The sequence below is a fragment of the Microtus pennsylvanicus genome, chromosome 1 (assembly GCF_037038515.1).
Source record: "Microtus pennsylvanicus isolate mMicPen1 chromosome 1, mMicPen1.hap1, whole genome shotgun sequence".
Taxonomy (NCBI): Eukaryota; Metazoa; Chordata; class Mammalia; order Rodentia; family Cricetidae; genus Microtus; species Microtus pennsylvanicus.
Genome location: NC_134579.1, coordinates 200,571,016 through 200,583,801, shown reverse-complemented (window position 1 = coordinate 200,583,801; position 12,786 = coordinate 200,571,016).

Genomic DNA, 12,786 nt, shown 5'->3' with positions numbered 1-12,786 from the left:
AGCACTTGCATTCTCTCTCTCTCTCTCTCTCTCTCTCTCTCTCTCTCTCTCTCTCTCTCTCTCTCTCTCTCTCCCCCCCCCCCTACATTCAGGAGACCTTCTCCACGAAGTAGCATTTCTTGCTCTGTGCATACAAGTCCTATATGTGCATCTCTGCCTGAACTTTTCCTGCTGTATAAATTAACTTTGCTTTCATCACAGAAATGGAGATGCCGTGGCCATCCTCGGTTCATCCCATCCCATCCCATCTCCTACTTCTTCTTTTCAAGTTTTTCGGAAGAGTGGTTTATGCTCTTTTTTTCAAAGGTTATTAGTTATTTATTTTTAAATTAGCATACAAAGTATGATATAGGACTTTTCCATATGGGACTTGGATTCTTCTTACTTTTTATGAGTTTGAGTCTTATTCACCAACCACCTTGAACAATCTGATTTCCTTTACAAGACCCCCAAAGAAAACATTTAAAAAGCCTTCCGTGTCCATGGGATATTTTTTTGTCCTTATCCTACTCAAAATCTCTGACTGAAGACTTTCGATTGCCAAACTTCCCTCTACGTTATCCCCTCTTACTTTACTATTTACTTATCTATTTGTGCCGCTTCCCAGCTGGACTTCTTAAGGGTGTGGCCTCAGCTCTTCTTATTCAAAGTAATTTCTCACTCTTATTACTAAGGTCAGTGCATCACATAGACGCACAAATTATTGCTCTTTCTCAGTCCTGGAAGTGTTTTAATGTGTTCACCAGGGCCGGAAATTGAACTCAGGACCTTTGGAAGATCAGCCAGTGCTCTTAACCACTGAGCTATCTCTCCAACCCCTTGAATAATACTTTTAAAAGTATGAAGCAATGGCTTCTGTTCACTGTACTGAGTCCCCAAACCCTAGCTCATTTTAATTGATGTTTTTGTAATGTCACATCCTTGTTTTGATACTATCTTTGCCGTCCAGACAAATTTAATGTCATTTGAACTGTAGCATCTTTTATATTAGCAAATGAAATTACAGATTCTAAATACTTTTTTAAAAATGACCTTTCAGGAATTAGTCTGAAGTTTCCAATGTCAATTTAGCTACTTAATTACCAGGAAAAGAGAACAAACTTAGGTAGCCATTTGAGCTTGTTTTTCTCAATCAAGTTTGACCTTCATTTTCTAGTTCACATAATTGTTAAGGAGATTTTATTTGGTAGCATAGGCAAAGGATGAGGCTCAGTAATGGCCACAAGGTAGTTCTCAGTTAATGCTCCAACTGTTATTGCCAAACTGCTTGAGAAAAATCAAGCTTCTCCAAGGCTAGACTTTTCCCCAAACTTCTTTTTATTCAGATGTTTTGCTTATCTAAGTGATGGTGTACGTGATAGACTGCTCCATAAAAACAAATGCCCTGCAAAACTTCTGTGTGCCTAAAATAGCTTTGTTTTTGCATATTTCTGCTTGTAGAAAAATGTCACACTTACAATTTCCCAAGTACAAATTGTTAAACAAGTCTTACGTAAATGTGAAGTTTTCTGAAGTCAGTAAATATGAGAAAGAAATGAACATTTCTCCCTATTTCACCTTGGTTTTCCACAGTTACTTGGCAACCAACTGATGTTTTACAAAAACTTCCTGTGAATATTAAATTACCATTGGGACTTAATGTTTGTTTAATTGAGGATCAAATACACAGTCACAAGGTCCTTGAAGGACACAGTTTAAACCTAACTAACATTATCTCATTGTCACAAATGGCCTATGTTTTGCCCTTTTTGTTCAGTAATATTATCATGTGTTGTTCCTTGTGCATGATAAATTCATAGTAAAATCTCTGGACCCGGCATTAAAAGTAAGGGCATGTCGTGTGTTAGCCACCCTTCTCAATGTCTCCTGTGAGCCGGTCCTCCATGAGCTTTCTTTACCTGCTTTGCAAGCATACATACATGTCCTGTGGGTAAGATGACCGTGCATCTGGGTATGCTTGGGATGGATCTAGTTTCTATCCACCACTCTCCATTGCTTTGGCAGTTCTCTTCCCTGGAGCCTGTTTTCAGCAATAGCTAGCAAGGCCATGCTAGATTTGAAAAAATCAGAGTCACACAGAATACAATGGGAGTGACTAGAGCACCGGAGCCAGCCATCACAAAAGTTTACTTGCGAAAGAAAAGAGAGGAGTTAGAGGTTATACTCTTTGAGGAACACATAGAGGAAGAGGGTGCTATAAAAAAAGAACCACACCTCTGTCATCCCTCCTGCTGCAGGGGAATGTCTGATGCATAGTACCAGGTTTCATCCACGGGAAGTATGCTATGCAAAATCTAAAGATTAGGAGGACTTGGGACACAGTGCAGAGTAATCCTCGGAAGGATGACTTTTCACCATTTGAATATTCTTTCAGGAACAGACAGAAGAGAATACATGCTATGACGTAGCAGTTCTATGCTAAAGAATATACTGTAAAGAATAGTTCGCTCAAATGCGCAAGATGAACCCAGCAGGGTTTGTTAGCTCCATCGCTCCATGCTGAATGTAACTCATCTACCCAATAATAGAACGATTTATAAAATATGGATCATTCAAACAATGGACTATGCCACACATCAAATCAAGTAATTTAATCATATCTATATGTTTTATAATATGTGAACTTCAGAAACATACGTTGAGCCCCAAACAAGAATTATAATAGGATACAAAGCAGAATAATTTCATCTATAAAAAAGAGTTGATGAAAATTTTTAGTATGAGTGTTCCCTGAAGCAGACCCTCCAAAAAGATTTCAGGCTCACGTGTTAAGGTAAAACTTGAAATTAAAGATCTGTACCCATTTTTGACCTATGAAAAATGTCAAATATGGTTTAATCAAGTAGTTTATTTAGTAAGGGAAGAAAAATAGCACAGTGATGTAGTAAGGAGGGAAAGAGAAAACCAGTGTTTGCTTGCAAGCCAGCTCTCGCAGTATCTCGATTTTAATCTCATCGGAGGAGCACTGGGAGTCCATGGAAAATATGGAGAACAAATCTATTTTAGGGGTAAAGAAGTGGATATATTTCAACATTGTTTTGTCTGTTTTTGTTGGAAGGCTGCTCTGGAGTTTACCAAGTCTCACACAGCCTCCCAGTCTCACGCTAACATCTCAAGCATGAGGGAATTAGCTTAGGAACACGTTCTGGAAGATGTCATGAGTCCACAGGCTGAGATGCCACTTAACCATTTCTCTTTCTGGGCACAGCAGCAACTGGCAGTCTTCTAGTTTATCCAGTGATAAATACTTTCAGATGTGGTACATGTTTCTCCAAATATAAAGAGGTTGGCCTACGGTTTTGCTCCAATCTCAGTTGAAATGTGAAATACTTGTTCTTCACTTCCACAGAGATGTATTGGTTGCTGCTGTGACATTGAAAATTCCTTGTTGAGGAACCAGAACTTCCCTTCAATAAACAATGTGGCACTAGGCAGAGGCACTTTCTTCCTCAAAACCTTATCATTCCTATTTGATAACAGGAACTCAGTTCCACAGTGGTCTTTCCTGAGCTCTGACTGGAAAGAAGAGTTGTCACAGTGGCTTACCTGACAGTTGCGTTCCCCTCAGTAGTGCATGTCTGTTGCTGGTCTAGCAAAATGAGAGCCCTTCCCTGCGTCAGTGTTCAGCTTCTCTGGTTCTGAGTACACTCTCTTGTGCTCACCCCCATAAGACTTTCCTTTCCTTCATACTCTGAAGTAGTCATAGCTTCCTTCACAACCTGTCATAAAACAATTTCCACATCTTATCATCTCTCCCCTGCCACTATATTTTAGGGAACCATTCCAGTAATGTAGTAGAGACTGGCTTCGGTAGTCCTTGCTAAAACATTATTCACTGAGTCTCAGGAAAGTGCCCTAAAGTTAAAAAGCATATATTTTTCCATTTTATATTCTAGGTCCTGTTTCAGACAAGTCTTCCAGTTCCTGTCTGTATATAATAGCCAGGTCCTATGACACATTAGATAATTTGTTTCCTATTGGGGGTGAACTGTTCTCCATTAGGCCCAAATTGGGCATAATTCTCATAATGTCTGTATAAACCATGACAAATAGGGATAAAGTCTTAAAGATTTAGATAGACATGCTCCTTTCCTTCTATATAGAATTACTGGAGTAAATGAACACACATTCCCCTTAGGTGAAAAATCATGAAAAAACTTCTAGTCCTTGGCTTCCCCTTCAGTTGCTGGGGAGTAGTTATGAGAACTGACGTAGGTTTGGAAATTGGGTGAGGAATCAATGTTTTTCCATTGTGACAGATGTTTGTCCTCTGCTCTGGTCTTGAAGTTATGATTTTGTTGTTGATGTTTTTGCTGTTTTGGGGAAGAATCTGTCTGTTGTCCTAGAACTCACTATGTAGACCAGGCTGGCCTTGAACTCACAGAAATCCACCTGTCTCTATTGACAGCATTCCAGTTAGAACAAGTTGGTAATATACAAGTCTGAAAACAAGCCTCGTGCTCCCCATTCTGACTTACTGTCTTCCATCTTCAAGCAGGACCAGGCATCTGTACTTCAGCTGGAGGAGTTGAGCTTTTACACAATTCAGGGCGCCCAGATCACCTGCTTCACAATCTGTAGGCCCAGGAGCTGGAGAATGGCTCAGTGGCTGAGTTATCAAATAGGAATGATAATAATAATATCTCCTCTGGTTGCTCTTCCGGAGGACCTGGATTGGTTTCCCAGCACCCACATGGCCGATCACAACTGTCTGTAACTTCCATTCTAGAAATTCTGGCATGACTTTCCGGCCATTGTGAGCACCAGGCACTCAGGTGGCACAAAGACATATATGCAGACGAAGCACTCATACACACAGAGAAAATTAAAGTAAAAACTTTAAGCCAATTTCTGTAGGGCCAGAAATTGGGTTATTCCTGTCCTAGGTCTCGGGGTCCCACTCCTTTATCAGGACTTTGGTTTAACCTAGGATATTTGCTGGTACTTCTAATTCAGCATTGGAACTCACAATTAGAACCTGTGTTTGCTTTCTTAATAGTCTATTCTATAGCCAAAGATAAAGAAGCAGAGCGTCCCCTTTTAGAATAACCACTGTCTTTCACATCCTGTAGTGAGTTGAACTGTGTCCCTAAAAATATATGTTGACATTCCAATCCTTAGTGTTGGTAACTGTGGCCTTATTTGGAATTTGGCAGTTTTGGAGTTTTTGCAGATCTAATCAAGTTAAGATGCAGTCATGCTAGATTAGAGCTGGCTGCACATCAGAGCCTACCACTTTTATGAGAAAGGAAAAGGAGATTTTGAGATAAAGAGACAAACATGCAGAAGGAAGAATGCCATGTGGTGATGGGGGCAGAGACTAGACTGACTCACACGGAAAGGCCAGGACCTTGGAGGATTGCTGGCCCCACCCAAAGTTAGGAAGCACCAACGGAGGACTTTCCCTGGAGCTTTCCTGGGATCATGACTCTGCCTGCAGCACTGACTTCTGGCCTCTGGAACTATGAGAGAATGTGTTTCCAGTCTGTATTGGTTATGGAAGCCCTAGGAAACCAATATAATTAGTGTTATCAAACACATATCTACCGATCTTGTGAACATGCTCCAAATTTAGCATTGCTATGAAGCCTTGGGATGAGCTTCTTTATGTTTTTTTTAATTCTTTTTATTTGATAAAATTTTCACACATATAAATTTCATTCATTAAATTAAAAAATAATCATTTTAATACGGTCTTAGGGATTGGATCCAGGACTCTGCTCAAGCTAGGTAAGTGCTCTACCACTGAGATTTGTCCCCAGCCTTGAAAATGCATTTATTTTGAGACAGGCCAGGTTAAATTGTTCAGGCTAGCTTTGAACTCCCTCTGTATTTTAGAAATGGCCTTGAATCAGTGATTCTCCTGCCTCAGTCCCTGGCATCCACCCCAGCACCCCTGGCCTGGAGTTGCATTAGAAAAAAATCCTAAAACGGGCGGTTCCACCAGCACAAAGAAATTCAGTTAGGTCAGATCAAACCGAGTTAAAATGCTCGCTCTTGGGTGGCCAAGCGCAGGCGCATGGCGGGGAGACAGGAAAGCGGGCAGCCCAGGCAAACCCGGAACCACATGTTTCTCCTCTGGGAGCCCACTTAAATACCCTGTGGGAGCGGTCCTGACTGTGGCATGCTGGAATTTGGAGTCCAAACTAATGCAACACCCAGGCTAGGGGGAGGAAGGGTGGGATGGATACCAGGGTCTGGGGCTGTGCTCCAGACTTAACAGGCACTGGGCAAATTACTGTCATCAACCACCTTCAGTGACTTCCTTTGTTTATTTGTTGGCCTGTGTGTGCGTGCGCGCATGTGTGCACATGCTCTTTTTGTGTTGGGAATCTAAGCTCAGTCCTTAAGCTTGCAGAGACAGCACTCTACCCGCCGAGCCGTCTCCCCAGTCCAATCCTTTTACATCTTTGTTAGATCTCTGCTTCTGCCTTCAGTGAGGTTTCTTTGGGCATGTGTCTTAGTTATTTTTCTATTGCTATAAAGAGACACTGTGACCAAGGCAACTTATAAAATAACGAATTTAATTTGAGGGCTTGTTTACAGTTTCAGAGGGTCAATCTATGACCATCATGGTGGCGAGTGTGGCGGCAGACAGGAAGGATTGGCACTGGAGCAGTATCTGAGTGCTTACATCTGATCTGGAAGTTGGAGGCAAGGAGGCAGGGTGGGCAATGGTATGGACTTTTGAAACCTGAAAGCCCCCACTCCCCTTAACACAGTTCCTAAAAGGTCACGCCTCCTAGTTCTTCCCAACAGTTCGACAAGTGGAAACCAAATATTCAACTATATTAGCCTATGGGGGTCATTCTTATTCAAAGCACCACAATATGAGACCTCTTAGGCCATACACGCTCTCCATCTGTCTGTCTGTCTGTCTGTCTGTCTCTTTCTCCCTCCATTCCACAGTACTATGTGAAGTGTAATGTATGAGTTAATTTTAGTGATTAAGATTGCTAATAGCCACACTATCAAGAAAAATAGGATTACTGGTAAATTGTAGTCAATGAAACTACTGTTGCTTGTGAACTTAATTTTAGCCCAATAAATTTTAATATTGTGGAGAGATACAAGCATATTAATTCTTGTTTCTGACAGCACATTCATGATACCCAGCAATCATGAACAATGCATATTGGATATATAACCCTCACCTTCCTTCTAATTTTCTCTCACTTTACCTATGTGTTAATTATATTTATATTGAATGAATATCTGCCTATGTTTATGGACATAGTAGGTATAATTTATAAACATAAACATATGATTATGATAGTTTATGAAACATGTGATCTGTTAATGTCATGTTCATGTTAAATATTAAGTTAATATTATATACACATGTTTATGATTTTAAAGTAATCTAAGAAGAGTTATTCTAAATTTTTTAGTGATAGTTTCCCAATAGGAAAAGGCTATGTGAATATTGTATAATCATTAAATTAAGAAACGTAACATAAATACAGTTATCGGTGTAGTCCTTTTACACTTTTGCTGGTAGGTCTAGTAATGTCCTTTGTGCATCTTTTTTCCAGGCTCAGGGTCCAATTTAGGATCATGAATTTCATATTTGCCAGACTTTTGTCACCTTCAAGCTGGAGGACTCATCTGGCTTTTGTCTGTCACGGTACTGCGCTTCTGAACAGTGTAGATCAATTTATTATAAAATAAGTCTCAGTTTGCCTCTGTGCATGCTAATGAAAACGCCAGCTCAATTTAGGTAGAAACAGTACATAGAAATAGTATATAAAGTTTTATCGCATTACGCTGCAGTCCCTCTCTAGCCCCAGGTCTGTGTAGTAGTTACTGTTCTTTGAGGAAGTGTGACTTGGCCTATTAGAGAGTGTGGTTGAGGGCTCTGTGAGGGTAATTAGACTGATTATAGCAGAGAAACCAACCAGATACATATTTTCCATGCCTCTGAATGAGTGACAGTCGAGAGAAAGTTGGGCACAGGAAGAGCAAAGGGAGGCACAGGAGAGAATTGCTGAGTCATGCTCAGTGGCAGAGCACCAGAGATCAAAGGTGGCCAGCTTTCAGCATGCAGCTCTTAGAGTTGCTGGGACACCAGCACCACACTTATCTCCAGTAGACCATGCTTTGGCTGTGTGCAAGTCTGGCTGTGTGGCTGTCTGTCTGTTTTATATGGAACTCTAATTAACCAAGGAAACCTAGTTGGGCTTCTCTTCCTTCTACACCGAGACTCAAGATGAGCTAAATGATGCAGGGTATGGCTTGTAGTGAAAAAAACCAAAGTTCCTCCATTTTTACCTCTGCCTCCATTTTGTGTCTTGTGTAAACTATTCCCCATAAAACATTCCAGTCCTCAGAAATGGTTAGGGGCAAAAGTAATAGGGTAGCCATCTGCAAAGTACAGATTTAACAGTAGAACATCCCCACCCGAAGGTCAGTCGATAAGAAAAGTTGATAAGCAACAGGCAAGGTTTGAAAATAAAATTTGTGAAATATACGAGACAATCAGGATTGAACCCATCACCCCACACTCTGCTAATGTAACGTTTCTGGGTTTTGCCTTTAAATAATGCTCTCTAGAAGGGCAGGGTACCTCCTCCCCCTGCTGCACTAACGAGATCCCTGCCGGCTTTGTAATCAGGACTTAATGAGTCTTGCTTTCGGAGTTCGGTGAGTCGGTCTCCCTGGTGGTCTTTTGGGGTCTCACAGACTGGGCATAACAGTAGGATGCTATAAACAAGCAGAACAATACCTGCTGACTACTAGGGCTAAAGGAGACAGTGTCCCTAAAAGAGAAAGTAATGCACAAGCAAGGAAACTCACTGCTGAGCATATGGATTTGTGCTTCAGCTAAATGTGCCAGCGCGGCTCTTCCCGTCTTAGACGGATGTAAATGGGAAGACAGTAGTCTCAAGACTTACAGTAACATCCCAGCACAAATACTGCTTCCTGGAATGTCCTTTAAAACAGAGTGGGGCTTAAAATGCTGTTTAAATACAAAACTGTTGCCTTCAAAGAGAAGTAGAAAATAATACAGGCAAAGCACTCTATGGCTATGTTGTTGGTGAAAACAAAATGCCCTTTTTCCTTCTTTCCTTTCTTTTTTCCTTCCTTCCTTCCTTCCTTCCTTCCTTCCTTCCTTCCTTCCTTCCTTCCTTCCCTTGTTTCTTTCCTTCCCACTTCCTACTTTTGATACAGACTCTTGTGTAACTCAGGCGTGCCTTGAACACAGTATGCATTGCCATGGATAGCCTGAATTTTCTCTAGTACCAGATTACAGGAATTCCCAATCATACTCAGTTCCCATGGTGCCGGGGCAGGAATCCAGAGCTTCATGCATGTTAGGTAAGCGCTCTTCCAGCTGAGCTCCATCCTCAGCAGACTCTATTTTCTTGAGTCTTCTCAGTCACCAACTGTAAATGTTACTACCTTAGCTGTTTCAGGAATGCTTGATGTTGACATGTAGTACTTCAGTTAAGGAGAAAAATCATTCATGTTGAAGAGGCTGTATAGTATGAATTTTAATTGTTCATAATAATAAAAACCCTGAGTCAGATATTAGGGGGTGAAAGCTGAGCGATCAGAGAAGCAGTGCAGCCAGCCACTGGAAAGACCTTTTACCTCTGCCAATGCTCAGACCAAAGGGGCAATCGTGTCCTTAGACTGCATCCTTGGACTGCAACTGTCTCACCAAGCCTCAGACTGCATCAGAGCTCCTGTCTCCTCCCACCTTATATTCCTCTCTCCACCTAGCCTTATCATTTCCTGTCTTCACCTCCCTAGTGCTGTGATTAAAGGAATGTGATCCCAAGTGCTGGGATTATATGTGTGAGTCACCACTGCCTGGCTTCTAATGGCTTAGGTCTGCACTCTGATCTTCAGGCAAGCTTTATTTGTTAAAACACAAACAAAATATCACTACAGGGCTGTATGTCTGTTAATCAGTTTCAGGAATCTTAGTTTATAGACGAAAACAAATAAATAATAAGCTTCCATATGAGTCTATTTTCTAATATCAGGCAATGTAGCCGAAATGTATACCTCTTATAGCCTGTAGTTCAAAGCATAACACATCTGTCTTTGACTGTTCACTCATAAAACTAAGTAGATTAATTGACTATTAAAGGGATTGATATGTTGGAGTGAAATTGTGTTTTTATTTATCGTGTGAAAATATTTCTAGGCACAATTATAGAACCAATTACCACCCCACCTGGAACATGTAAAGTCAATCTGTGGGCTGTTTTATTCAAGTGCTTTTAGTGGCTCCGAAGTGACTGTTTCAGAACTGGACATTTAACTGAAAGTTAAAAATTTTTGAAATGAATCAATCAACTCTTCAGAGTGAGAGTAAATTATATTTTGTAAAAAGAAAATATGCTTGAATTACAAAGATACTTCCTTGCAAAAAGCAATTTTATGTACTTAACACTAAACAAGTTTGGTAACTTAAAGGAGATGGTTAACCGTGTATTAGTCTTTCCATGACTGATAATATTTGCATGAACACATATTCACTTCTGAAGATAATGAGCAAGTAGATGGTCAGAGCCAACACTGTGCACATCTCTGCCACCAGGAGGAATGAGACCACACCGACTCAGGTCTCTTATTAAACAGGGGATGTGGAATGGCTTATCACTTGATTTTAACAAGACTCATGTTCCCTCTGTTCACATTCAAAGATTCAAAATACTGTATTTTCTCTTACCTGTTTTCCTCTTTATAGAACTTCTATGCCTCTCTCCTCATCTATTGTCTATATTACAAATTTTGAAATGGGAAACATATAAGCTAAAGTGTATAATTAGTCTAAACAGTGATTGAGAAAGGCAAAATATGTTTGCCATATAATTATCTTAACATACAATTTATGAGATTCTGAATTCATTACTCTGAAATTACATGCTTGAAATGTTCTGCCCCTCTGCTTTTGTCGATACTGGTCCCTGGCTTAGCAAGCAGCTTCCTTCTCCGCAGGGAGAGCCCCCTTTTTTTCTTTCCTGATGCTCCAGGCTTTAGAGGCAAGTGCTCTGTGATGACATCTCAGAGCTGCCCAGGCCCATCCAGCTGCAGCCTTATCTGGCCCACAACAGACTAAGGGCTGGATTAGACATTCCTCCATCACAAGCAATTTAGTGTCATTAAAATGTAAAGACTGTGCTTTTATAGTCCACAGCTACGCTGAGCTCGGTCAGAGCAAGGGACACATCTTGGGTATATTTGTATGCTCCATGTAATCTAACTAAATGACAAATTTCTCAAAAGAATTTGTCATGGAGTGTTTTATAAATAGATATGAATAAATTAAAAAAATTATTGTTATCACCTCCTACTACAAAGTGCAAATCAGTACCCTGTTGTAGGCTAGAGCAAGCACATCTGCTTTTCTAAATTCTGAGTAATGAGGTTTTGGGGCACTATCCACTGAAAGTTGGTAGACTAGGCAATCTGAATGCTTGAGATGTTGAAGCAGGAGGACCAATGTGAGTCTCAGGCTAGCCTGGGCTACATACCAGACTCTGTCTCAAAAATTAGGGATTCAAAACTCAAATAACTTGAAAAGACCAGACAGAATAATTTAGTAAAATAAATAAATGTTATCTATTTTAAAAATAATTATATTATTACCTATTTTATATGTATGGGTGTTTTGTCTGCATATATGTATGTGTATCATGCAGTGAGTGACCATGGAGGCCAGAAGTAGGTGTCAGATCCCCTGGGATGGGAGTTACAAACAATTGTGAATCTCCATGTGGGTGTTGGGAATTAAATCCAGTCCTCTGGAAAAGCAGCCAGTGCTTTCTATCGACTGAGCCATCTCTCTACCCTCCCAAGTTATCTATTTAAATATCTATTATTGTTGTAAGGAGGTCACTTGTTGGTTCCCAGCTGCCCGGCTAGATTAGACCCGAAAAATCACACAGAAACTGTACTAATTAAATCACTGCTAGGCCTAATAGCTCTAGCTTCTTATTGGCTAGCTCTTATATCTGAATTTAACCCATTTCTATTAATTTATGTATGGCCATGTGGCTGTGACTTACCAGCTAAAGTTCCCAGTGTCTATCTCCGGCGGCTCCATGGCTTCCCTCTATTCCGCCTTCCTTCTCCCAGCATTCAGTTTAGTTTTCCCTGCCTGCCTAAGTTCTGCCCTATCAATAGGCTAAGGCAGTATATTTATTCATCGATGGTATTCACAGTATACAGAGGGAAATCCTACATCACATTATCTATTCATAGTGCTCGGTAACTGTCACTAAAATTAATGTGAAGTCATTTTTTATCAACTCTCCAAAGAACCCTAAATTCTTTAGTAGTTGTTTCCTATTTTCTTTACTCTCATGTCCAATCCTTGGCAACACAAAACTTACTTCCTACCTCTGCAGATGTGCTTGGTCTGCTCCTTTCACATACATGGAACCATACTATCCACGGTGCTTTGTGGTTTGTAAGTAGCATCATGTTTTCAGGCTCATCTGTGTTGTGACAAGCATCAGTAGCTCATTGCTTTCATTCCAACCCATCACATGACTTCACAGTTGTTGATCTACTTAGTTGGTAAATGTTTGGGTTGTCTCTGGTTAGGATTAGTCTGAGTGATGTTCCCAACAGAATTCACGCAAACACTTGAGTGATGTGTGGAAAGGAAGTGTTGTATAGCAACTGTATGCTTAACTTTTTGAGGAATTGTCAAAATGATTTCACTATTTTACAATCTAATGAACATTAGATGAAGTCCCAAAAACTCAGTATTCATGCTATATTAAAAAATGCTATCGGCTGAAGATGGTGACAGAGTGGACCCTT